Consider the following 11,327-nt stretch of genomic DNA (forward strand, 5'->3'; position numbering starts at 1 on the left):
GTAACACACACTAATCACATTCATAGGCATCAACTGTAAACAAATACACACACTCGACAGCCTGGCAGCTTTTAAGTGACGAATAGCCACTGGGATGTCAATTATTTATCGACATGCACTGTTCACCCATTAGTGGTTGAAACGGTAAGACATATTTTTTTATGTGCAAAAATCTGTAACGTGTCAAAGAGTAACATGACACAATCCCAGCAGATTTTACGTTTTTCTGTTACGCAACAGGGAGAAGGTGGTTTAAGGCTGCAGCCCCCACCGTGGCACGTAAAGACACAGAAACACCACCCAGTCCCTAGACAGTGTGAGAAAGGCCAAAAATAAACTGCACACACACGCACGCACACACACACACACACACACACACACATGCACACACACACGCACAGTCGAGCACAGGGGCCACTTAAAACACTACTAATGTACAAGAGCAGCAGCTCTCATTGAGGTGACATTATAGACCAGAGTATCAGCAAATAAATGGTGCTTCTGGTTTCCTCTTTACTGAAGAAATACAGTTTAATTAGATTTTAGTGATCCGACTAACGATGAACAAAGAGTCATGTCTGAATGTAAGCTGACTGATATTCCTGTCATCAGATTCACCTCAACAATTGAGGCTACAACGGACAGACTGGCATTAAAACTTGAACAGATGTTTATGTTCTTCAGAAGATAAATCCTCATGACTATTATGATCCTCTGACTTTTCCACTTGCAACACCAGCAGATTAACATTTGTGGCTTTAAGTGACATGACTTGACTTCTACTGGATTGTCATGAATTTGGTTGGAGATATTAGTTTCCCCCATCAGGAGGACAGGTTTTTGTGCCCTTGACTTTTTAACTTGTAGCATTCAAGGCCAAAAATTGAATGTCATTACTTTGGTTTATGACCAAGTATCTGAAAAGCTCCCAATATCTCTATGATAATTATTTTTTTAGGAAATGTAAGCATGCAAACCTCTTAAAGTACAGTGTAACCAGTCAAGTGTGCTGGGCTTTTTGCTAAACAGTTGATTGAACATCTGAGTGAACATTGGTTGAAGTAGCTTTAGCTTTTATGTTGTATTTTTAAAAAGTCTTGTAGTTTATTTGCAAGCATTACATGGTGCAAAACTGGTTTTAAATAAATTTTGCTGTACTGTTAGGATAAATTTTGGATATCAGATAAACACAAAATCTAACCTCTTCCTGCAGGAACACGTGTTGTGTGGATGCTGGTGTCTACATGTTGTTTACAAGCTTATTAACCCACATTAAAGGTCCATATCATAAAAAGGCAGCTTTCAAAAATCATATTGCAACTTTTAAGAGACAAAAATTGCAAAGTTTAAAATTGAAGTTTATAAGAGCAACTGTCATTTTGTTATTGGTTAATATATCTTCCAACTAAGGATGTTTTAATTTTCCAGTACTGATGACGACCATGATATTTAAAACATAATACTGAAATACTGATATCATGTAAATAAACACATATATGATAATGTTTTTTTTAAAATCCAGTAACTACCAGTTGAAAAACACCATCATAGGAAGAAGTTATTGCATGAACTTCAGTACATTTGTATTTTGGCTGTCATTCATTTGCAAAAAAAGGCAAAACACACAATAAAAAAGTTAAAGATGAAACTGACTGACATCACAATATTATTATTATCAAGAATTATGTAGTGAAAATCTGATATTATGACAGCCCTATTTTCAACTACCCTTTTACCCATCAGCCTTTAACAATTTTACATATTGACTGGAAATGTGGTATACTTGTGGACAAGAGGAGTGAAAACCAAACATTTTATAAATAATGTTCTAGTAGAATCACTAGGAAATGGTGTATTTAAGTCCTGCACATTCATGGAAGTAAGTAACTACTGTATAGCAGTTTGATCACACACATCTGAAACACCTACAACTACCTAAGGATTCAGCAAGAACTTTTGTCCACATTTTTGCAGGCGTCTGACCTGTTTGTTCACCTGCTTTTGACAGGTGTTTATTTAAGCTTAACCAAGTTGCTTCTCATTTTAATAGCACAAATGTCTTCTTTAATTTAGTTCTTTGAGTGACTATGCATTAAAGGAATAAAATTAAAGCAGAAACGTGCTCACAATAGTGATCATACAGAGGATTTGTAAATGTCACAGCATTACTAAAACATCGTTAGTGTCTACAGCTCCACGTCGTGTCTCAGTGTCTTGTCATTGTAAATAAGCTTTTAATTAACAGGACTCATCAGACTGAACAGAAAAGCAGCCTCTCCTGTCTTTTCCATTGCAGAGTCACTGCTGATTCATGCACTGTGCCGTCAACAGAAAAGCCTTTCTTTCATGCTGCCTCCCCCCACTGATGAAGTCAACATGGCACCACTCACCAAAATAACTGTTTTCAGTGGCATCATTTGGTTTACCAGCACCTCAAACTATTAAATGTTTATCCAGTACAAATCATGTGGTAACATACAAGAACACCATGCAACGTACTCGTGACACAAGCTTAACCCTCGTGTCGTCCTGCAGTGAATTTCACTGGATTTTGGTTGATTTTTATGTGAATGTTCTAAAAGAAAATATTAGAAGTTTTACTGGTATATATGTAATCACTTTAGATATTTTTAGGATTTTTTAGAAGATTTTTACTAATTTTTTGAAAATATTTACAAGAATTTTCTTGCCAAAACTGGGGGATTTTTTAAAAATAAAACTTTTAAGGGAAACTTTTAAGAAATGATTGGAATTTTCTTCCTGAAGGTTTTGCAAATTTTCTGAAATTTGAGGATTTTTTTTGCTTAATTTTTGGATTTTTTTCAGACAAGGAAACAATATTTTTTGGTGCCCGTAAATGAGGACAACAGGAGGGTTAACATAAACGTAAATTAATATTAATTTGTGGAATATGTTTGACTGTAAGTTCAGTGCCACAACTCGTCAGATGAAAAGACTTTCACCCTGAGGCTACTATGGTAAGAAGAGATGAGTTTAAAGAGGCCAGGCGAAGCTATAAACTCCTCACTGAACAAAGCAAAGCTGCAGTCGGGGGTCATTCAATACAACACAGGAGAGCAGTATTTTCTCTGGCAGCCAGCGAGGAAGAGGAGACTCTGAAGAGTGAAAGAGAGAAATACTATCCTCTCATTGCTCGAGGAGACGGTACAGGAAATCCAGCACTCTCTACTGCTATGTCTCACAAATAAACACACACACACCTTTGGTAGGTATTTAGAACACAGTGAGAGGTGAATAAATCACAATGCAACATCAGCAGACTCGCAACTGTTGACAGTTGAATATTTTTAGATGTTGCTCATCTTTCTGAGCTGGATTCAAGCTTGTAGCTTTATGGTATGACACCGGTTAGAGGAAAAGCAACACGTTACACACTTTACGTTTGATAGTGAGCTTGATAAATTAGAGGGTCGGTCATTAAATCTATTAATAACTGCAATAACACAAATATAACTTCATCACTACTTTATTTTTCTCAGGAAAAGGCACATTTTACTTTTTATGCTAATAGTTTTTCTACTTATATTTTTGGGACACATTTTTCTACTTGTATTTATGGATGTATTTTTGCACAGCTTAAATTTCTAATACTTTGAACGGTAGCAACTGTAAGTAATTTCCCCTTGGGGATCAATAAGCATTTCTGATTCTGATTAATTACTTCATAATATGGTCACAGTGGCTCTTGCCTTTGCCAGCAGTTACATCATATCCTAAAAAGGACTCTGCATATTATTTTATTTTGTGAAAAGGGGTCACAAATGTATATTGAAATTTTATTTAAAAAGCGAACAAAGTACGTTTTTGTTTGGCTATAATTTCCATCAAACACTACTCAACCAGGAGAAAGTGGCGCATACGTAGGGGACTATTTTCAGCTGCAGCTTTGGTTACAGGCTTTGTGCACCTCCCTGTAATCCATTTGCCAAAAAAGTGACAAAACCTTCAATAAGAAAAGGTAAAGATAAATTTGACTGATAGGATTTCTTTCTACAAGTCTTCCAGAAACATCGTAATAATATTGTTGTCCTGAATTCCTATGGCCACAATAATTGTGTAATGACATCTGATAGTTTGACTGTCTTACTTTCAACTCTCCTTTTTATTAGTCTTTATAGTTTTATAAATCTGGAACATTTGTGGACAAGAAGAGTGAGAACCAAAATTACAATTACTAAAGTTTTATAAAAAAAAAAGTTTTAGTAAAATGACGGTAAAACTAAAAACAGCAGTTTTTTCTAAGGGAAATGGCATATTCCAGTCCTACATTTTCATGAGAATAAATAACTCTAGTAGTTTATGTTTCTGTCTTGTCTACTTCAGTTTAAGCCAATAGTCACAGTTCAGTGAGTTACAAATGTATATTTTCATTTTAAAAGATTAAAAATCAAACAATACTCAACCAGGAGAAAGTAGTGCATCAGTAGAGGAGTATTTTCAGCTGCAGATTAATACACATACAGTACTTTAATAAATGTTTACAGTAGCAGGATGCCATATGAGAGACAGATTCTAAATAAACTACCTTGCCTGTGATTACCAAACACAATGTTGCATTACTGTGGGCCACATTTATTACTACTGGTGCATAAGACTAAGGTATAACAGACTTTTGCTACACAGGTAACATGTTTTCTATGTCTAACAGCATTTAATCACAATAAACAGTAAAAGTTAAATGTTACCTTATTTGTGCATTAGCAGCAAGTACTATCAAACAGGATTGGCTGACGATACGTGACAGTAAGCATGTTGGTTGGTGTGCAGTAGAAGTGTGTATTTTACATTGTCTTATCATTTCTTAACATCTGATAAGGAAAACTTGACAAAACGTGTTACAAAAAATCAAACTGCTATTTTTATTCTTTAATTCTTATCACTTTTGCAACACTAATTTGGCTTTGGTGCTTGTAAAACACCCTTGGTTGTGCAAAAAATACCCCTGTGCAGGAAAAATCCCTGCTAAAGGTCCATAAGGTCTTAAAAATGACTTAAGCAGCTTCATATCATAACCTGACTGTGCTGTCAGTCGGTGAACCTGCTGAACAATCAAGCTGACCTGAGACGACTCCCAGCAGGAAACATCCGACTCCCTGTCTCTGCTATCTGACGTTCTTTATTACCGACTCAAACTTTGCAGTATAAACTACTGCTGGAATTGCTCTGAGTCATCAAGTGTTTTCATAGATTTTTTTTTCTTTACTCAGTCGGGAAGGTGGCACAACACCCCTGCTAACTGTGACATCCTGTTGGGGAGTTGGCACCGAACAAATCTGGCTCTATTCCTGCGCTGCTAACTGCTTGCTGGGCTTGAAGCCAGAATTGACAAATGGTTTCCTCCTCAGTCCATCTTACATGTCTACTCACCTGTAATGATACGGTCTCAGAGGGGTAATAATAGTTTTAACACGAACATCATTACGAGTCTGTGTTTAAACAAGTCGAGAAGAAGAGTGTGATTCTGAAATTATTAAAGACTCGTCTTTAGGGATTACAATCATCACACTGTTTGGTGTCATTAAGAAGGTGTTGCTTGGCGTTTAAGGTCATAAATATGGGAGTGGCGGCTGCATCGGCTCATCTCTACAATTGTGGCATGATTAAATATTAACAAAATACAATGCAGCTTATTCTATAATAATAAAAACTTTTTTGAGTGAAAAGCAGTGATAAAATAAAACTGCTCACAGTTTAAGCCTGAGAAAAGTAAACGATAACTATCTATAGTAAATGAGAAAATGTTAACTAATTCAATACATATGAACCTCTGTCTCATCTGAACCTGTAAACCTGTGTGAAAAAAATGTATAAATCGTATTATTATTATTATTATTATTATTATTATTATTATTATTATTATTATTATTAATAATAATAATAATAATAATAATAATAATAATACATTTTATTTTTTGTGCATTTTTCATTTAAGTAAAATCTCAAAGTGCTACATTAAAGATATAAAAGGATAAAAACAAAACAAGCAGGTAAAATAAAAATAAAAAATAAAAACTTAATTAAAAGCTTTGTATTATTGTTATTATTATTGTTATTATTATTATTATTATTATTATTATTATTATTATTATTATTATTATTATTATTATTATTATTATTATTAAATCAATTATTTTCTCAGCTCAACTAATCGTCTCTAAGCTGTTGGAAAATATTTAAATTGTTCCTAAATATCTGCCGGATAATGTTTTAAATGTTCCTTTTAGTTAAACCAACTGTCCAAAAACTTAAAAGCTTTTCACTCACTATCATATTTGACCAAAACTCACAAAATCTTCACATTTAAAGCGGCTGGAACCAGTAGACGTTTGGCATTTATGTCTGAATAATGACTGAGAAGCTCAATTGTAAAATGAGCTGCTGATTACTTTTGTTTAAACTGACTGCTGAGTCCTTGCAGCTCTAGAATCAGTATCATCCACACAATCCCATCCTCTCCACATCAGTCCTTATTGAGGAGAGCGTGACCGACTCTGTGTCAGTAAATGCGGTTAATTGCATTTATGTCATATGACTGTCAGCCTCCTCCTCCTAGTTTAGTAACTAATGGAACATCCTGGAAATAATAAGATTAGAGCTGGATTCTGACTTTATTACAGCAATAGAAAAACACAGATTACAGCGCAATACGATAAACAACATACGATAAGAGAGAATTAACCTAATTACAAAAAAAATGTAGGCTATCATTGTGCGGAGGGTTTATATGCTTTTACACGGTCATTTAAAGTTGGCTGTTCAATGTTTTTAAAGAAGACAGAGGAGCGTGTTGCCCTGCACAATGCAAAGCCTTTATCATCAGGACAAGATTTCAATATGAGCTGTTTTCTTTATTTCTCTCAGCTCTCTACAGTTCAACACTGATACCGTTTAGCTGGACATTAATGTAAAAACTCCCACTAATATCATGGATCACTAAGGTTTAACTCAGGTGAAGCTTGAGTTTGAGGATATAATGGCTTCTACTGTAAATCCAGTTTGATCCTACTGGGCCACTTACTAGCTAAAGCATGTTAAAAGTGGAAGTAGTTGTGGCCACATACACGTCTGTGGTGTGAAGATCCACGCCTTTAACAACTGCAACATAATCGCAGTGATTTGAGCTGCATATTGTTAGAATCATGTGTCAAACCTGTGTAAAAACAGCATGAGGAAACAAACTGTCAATCACTGTCTCCACATCCTCCTCCACAGTTTGCTCTATTTCTGTGATTAATTGGCAACAATAATTAATCTAGATGCACTCAACTTTTAATATCCATGTGACTGTATTTAAATCTATTGACAATGACATGGTGGATTTATTTGCAGCAACAGCACAGTCGTGGGCACATGTGTCTTTAAGATAAGTGATAAAGAAAAGCCCAATAACTGACAGGACGTGATTTATCAGATCAACAGCAAGAAAATGAAAGTCAAAGTTGCTAATATCACTTATCTCAAACTAACAGAGGCATAAAATGAACAGATAAAGACTGTCAATGACGACAATTAATTGAAATTTAATGACTGTCACAGCTCTAGATAGGTCAGGGTACCCGCAAGAGCGACAGGGAATCAGACTCTCCAGTACTGAAACAAAATACAGGATGCATTCCCCAATATTAGAAACTGAGAGCAGACATCCTGCAACCAGCAAACATACCATCATCACCAAAAACAGCTGAGGAAAGACAGGACTTACATAGTGTTTGAACCTTTTTGAAGCTAAAAATGATTCTTGTAAGTTTAAAAGCACTTAGTAATCGAACACATGCAACAGTATGTGCATTTATGTAATCAGTTATGTTTTCTACAGCTGCATAAAGTGTAGCTTGTGCCAAGACTCAAGTATTCAGTCAAACTGTTGCTGTAAAATCATGTTGCATAAATCATGTCGTAATAATGGAACGACTATTGAGCGAAGTTCGTCTTTTCACTGATTTGCAAAACAAGATCAGCTTCAAAGCAGTAGCGAACTTCCTCTGAAAAACAGCTCAGCTTTCACTTCTAACCAAATCATACAGGCCTTTTCACTCACACTGCGCTGTAAAACCATGCAGCTCCTGTGGTTGAACAGAGGAAACATCAACAGCCTTAGCATGAAACCACTGAACTGATCAGAAAACAGCTTGACGTCTGACTGAAAACATAAGTGTGACTCTGTAGCTACAACACAACTTCAACAATAGAAGATGTTCATCTAGCATTTTATCATATGCAGAGGTTATGTTTAGTACTTTACAGGCAAATGGAGAAAAAACTGAACAGATAAGTTGAATAAAGTGCTCACAGATTGAAAGAATAATTCAAACTGACTGACTTAAATAGAAAATGAAAGAGAAATTATATAAACTTAAGTAGATAAAATTGCAGATAGATTTGAGAAAAGTAAGTTTAGACTACTTACTTACTCAGTAAAAAAAAAAAACATGCAGTATATCTTCTAGCATCATCTACTGTCATGCAACTGATCTGTTTATTCTGTAAAGTGTGCAACAGATTCTTGCTCACAAAAGCAGAGAAACAGGTGGAAAATTGCAGTGACCTCAAATTGCTTCTGCCAGAGGCTCTTATTGCTGAAGATGGTTAAATTTGTGTGACCTACCCAGAAGTGTGTCGTGGTAAAATACAATTACGGAGGCAATAGAGTAGTAAAATACATTCAAAACATCCTGCATTAAATGGGCGAGTTAGCTGTAAAAGGTACAACAGTGAATTAAATTTCTGTTTCCGGATTTTTACAGTCTAAACTGTCCCAAATAATTAACTCTGATGAACTGAAAGCCAAAAATAATCACAACACTACACAGTCTGATAACTCAGACTCAGACAGAAGGTGATTCTTAAACATAAAAATGAATAGTTAAACAAACCACACAGTGTTTTATTCAGCGATGAATTATCAGCATTTCACTGTACAATAGAGACCTGGACTTTGGTCTGTCAGAAAACACTGGGTCAATGTGATTTTATTGTCAAACACTGGCGAGCAGTAAAATTAATTGACGCACTAAAAAAATCAGTTCAAATGGCTTACATAATACTGAACATAAAGCTATAAACATTACTCGCATATCTGCAGGTAATGACGGCTATCACAGCCATCTGCCAGAGTGTGTGAGGAGCAGAGAAGGATAAAGAGTGTTGGCAGTGACAAGATACAATACTGATAGATAGCGTCTCATATTTCTCTGTGTGTGTGTGTGTGTGTGTGTGTGTGTGTGTGTGTGTGTGTGTGTGAGAGAGATTCTGGGCCAGCTGAGGTTAAATTTACAGAGTAGGAGGTGGAAGCTCTGCTCTGCTGCCCTCAGGCCTCCTATTTGACACCAGAGTCTGTCAGGTGTGTGGGAGAAAAGTGAAGAGAAGGAGATAAAATACAGCAAGTGGGAACAAGAACAGCTTGTGTTGTGATGAGCTGCATATTTGATTCACTCGCAGGTGTTTTATTAATCCTGGTTGATCATATCTCTTTTATATTCTGCAACTTCGACAAGAGTTTCGTCAACATCAAACACAAAGCTGAGAGGTTTTAACTCAGGCGTCAGAAGATGTTTCCTGATCTTATTAGACTAATTCAATTTACTAAATCCTCAAAGTTTCCTCATGATGAGAATCATTCTGGACTAATTGTGTAAATTATCTATCGTGTATTTCAGTCATATTTGTTCTCTTTCTGCTTTATTATCGGCTGTAAGTTCTGCATTATGTTTTTGCTTTATTGGAGGCCTTGTATCATTTGTTGATTAATCTATTGATTGTTTTCTTGGCTGATCATTCAGTTGTTTGCAGGAAATTGTAAAATAAATAAATAAATAAATAAATTCCGTCCACAACCCAAACATATCCAGTTTACTGTCATAAAGGTGTAAAGAAACCTCAAAATCTTGAAATTTAAAAAGCTGGAACCAGAGAATTTTGAGGATTTTTCTTTAAAAAAAATACTCAAACCAAAAAGTAGCTGGCAACATATTTAACAGCTGTAGACTTAAATACATACATAAAATATTTGAAAAATATTAAACGGGCCATTATTTACAGTTTTGACCTTTTTTTGTTTGGTTGTTCTATTTTTCTTTCAAAAAAATTGGTCCCAAACAAAATACCATAAAAATAATAGTGTAATAATGCTTCATAGCAAAACATTAAAAAACCAAATCATTTATTAATAAAAAGAATTTCATGTTGACAATATATTCAGTTTTGGTCTGTTGTTTTGTATGTTTAACAAGAAAATTAATACTTTTTTCTGTGATTTTAAAATATATTATCTTTTTAATTTATTAAACAGAGTGCCATCTATAAAATAGGTTATAAAGCAGCACTAATTCATTTTCTTTTGAATAATGGCAAATATATATTTAAAAAAATGCTATTTTTGCTGATGTAAATACAGTAAAAAAAAACCTGTCCTTTTTATCATTGAAAAAAAGCTAAGCATCATTTGAAAAAATACAGATTATGATGAGGTCATTATTTATAGTTTTATTGTTGTTGTTTTTATGGTTTTTTTTACCATTAACATGCAACTTAATACTTTTTACCTATGATTTTACTGGTTATTTATAATTTAACAATAAATATTTTTTTACAGTGTACCTCTACAGATAAGTCACATTTTGTGGCACATTAAAGTTACACATTAAACTTGTAATTTCATTTTATCAGCAGACTTTCTGACTCCTCACAGGGACAGCAGCCAGAATTATTGTTGCATTTCTAACTGCAACACATCCTCGTGCACTCTATAAGATGAGCTAATTGATTAATTGCTAATTGGACTCTGCGTGAGTTCGCTGCTTCCGGTCACCTGGCTCTGAGACACCTGCTCTGTCTCACCTGTCCCCTGCTCCATCTGAGGAAAGTTAAACCGACTCCATCCTGTTGTGTAACAAAGTTTCACAATAGACGCAGTGACAGCAGCAGCTCTCACCTGCTGCCCGCTTCCCGCCATGCAGCCTCCTCTACCTGCTAGCTCCACTCACACAGGTGGCTGCTAACCCTGCTAGCATGCCAGGTATTAGCTTTAAACTGCAAAACTACAACTTTAAAACTCGAGTTGTGACTAAAAACCTGTTAACTGCGCCTACCTGTCAGTGTAGCTCCAGTCTCCGGTTGTCACCTCCTGCTCGGCTGTTGTGTTTCCTGCGCACAGCACAACACAAACCGGCTAAACGTCAACCAGTCCAGGTATCAGTGATGGTTTGAAAGTTCGCTCCGAGTCCGTGTTCAGTGTTTTCCAGCAGAAAACACAGCCGGGGTTTGAGTCCTGGAGCTGCTGCCGTCACGTCCCTGCTGTCTTTGTACGA

The 11,327-nt window shown here is 35.5% G+C and overlaps 1 protein-coding gene across 1 annotated transcript in view; it reads right to left on the reverse strand.

The window, feature by feature from the left end:
- Positions 1 to 11,327, reverse strand: part of tnk2b (tyrosine kinase, non-receptor, 2b) — a 72,652-nt gene extending 61,325 nt beyond the window's left edge. Inside the window, exon 1 of the mRNA XM_055014056.1 lies at positions 11,109 to 11,327. The gene's annotated coding sequence lies outside the window, so the exon portion shown is untranslated. The remainder of the gene's footprint in view (positions 1 to 11,108) is intronic.

Source organism: Amphiprion ocellaris, chromosome 10 (genome assembly GCF_022539595.1).
Source record: "Amphiprion ocellaris isolate individual 3 ecotype Okinawa chromosome 10, ASM2253959v1, whole genome shotgun sequence".
Taxonomy (NCBI): Eukaryota; Metazoa; Chordata; class Actinopteri; family Pomacentridae; genus Amphiprion; species Amphiprion ocellaris.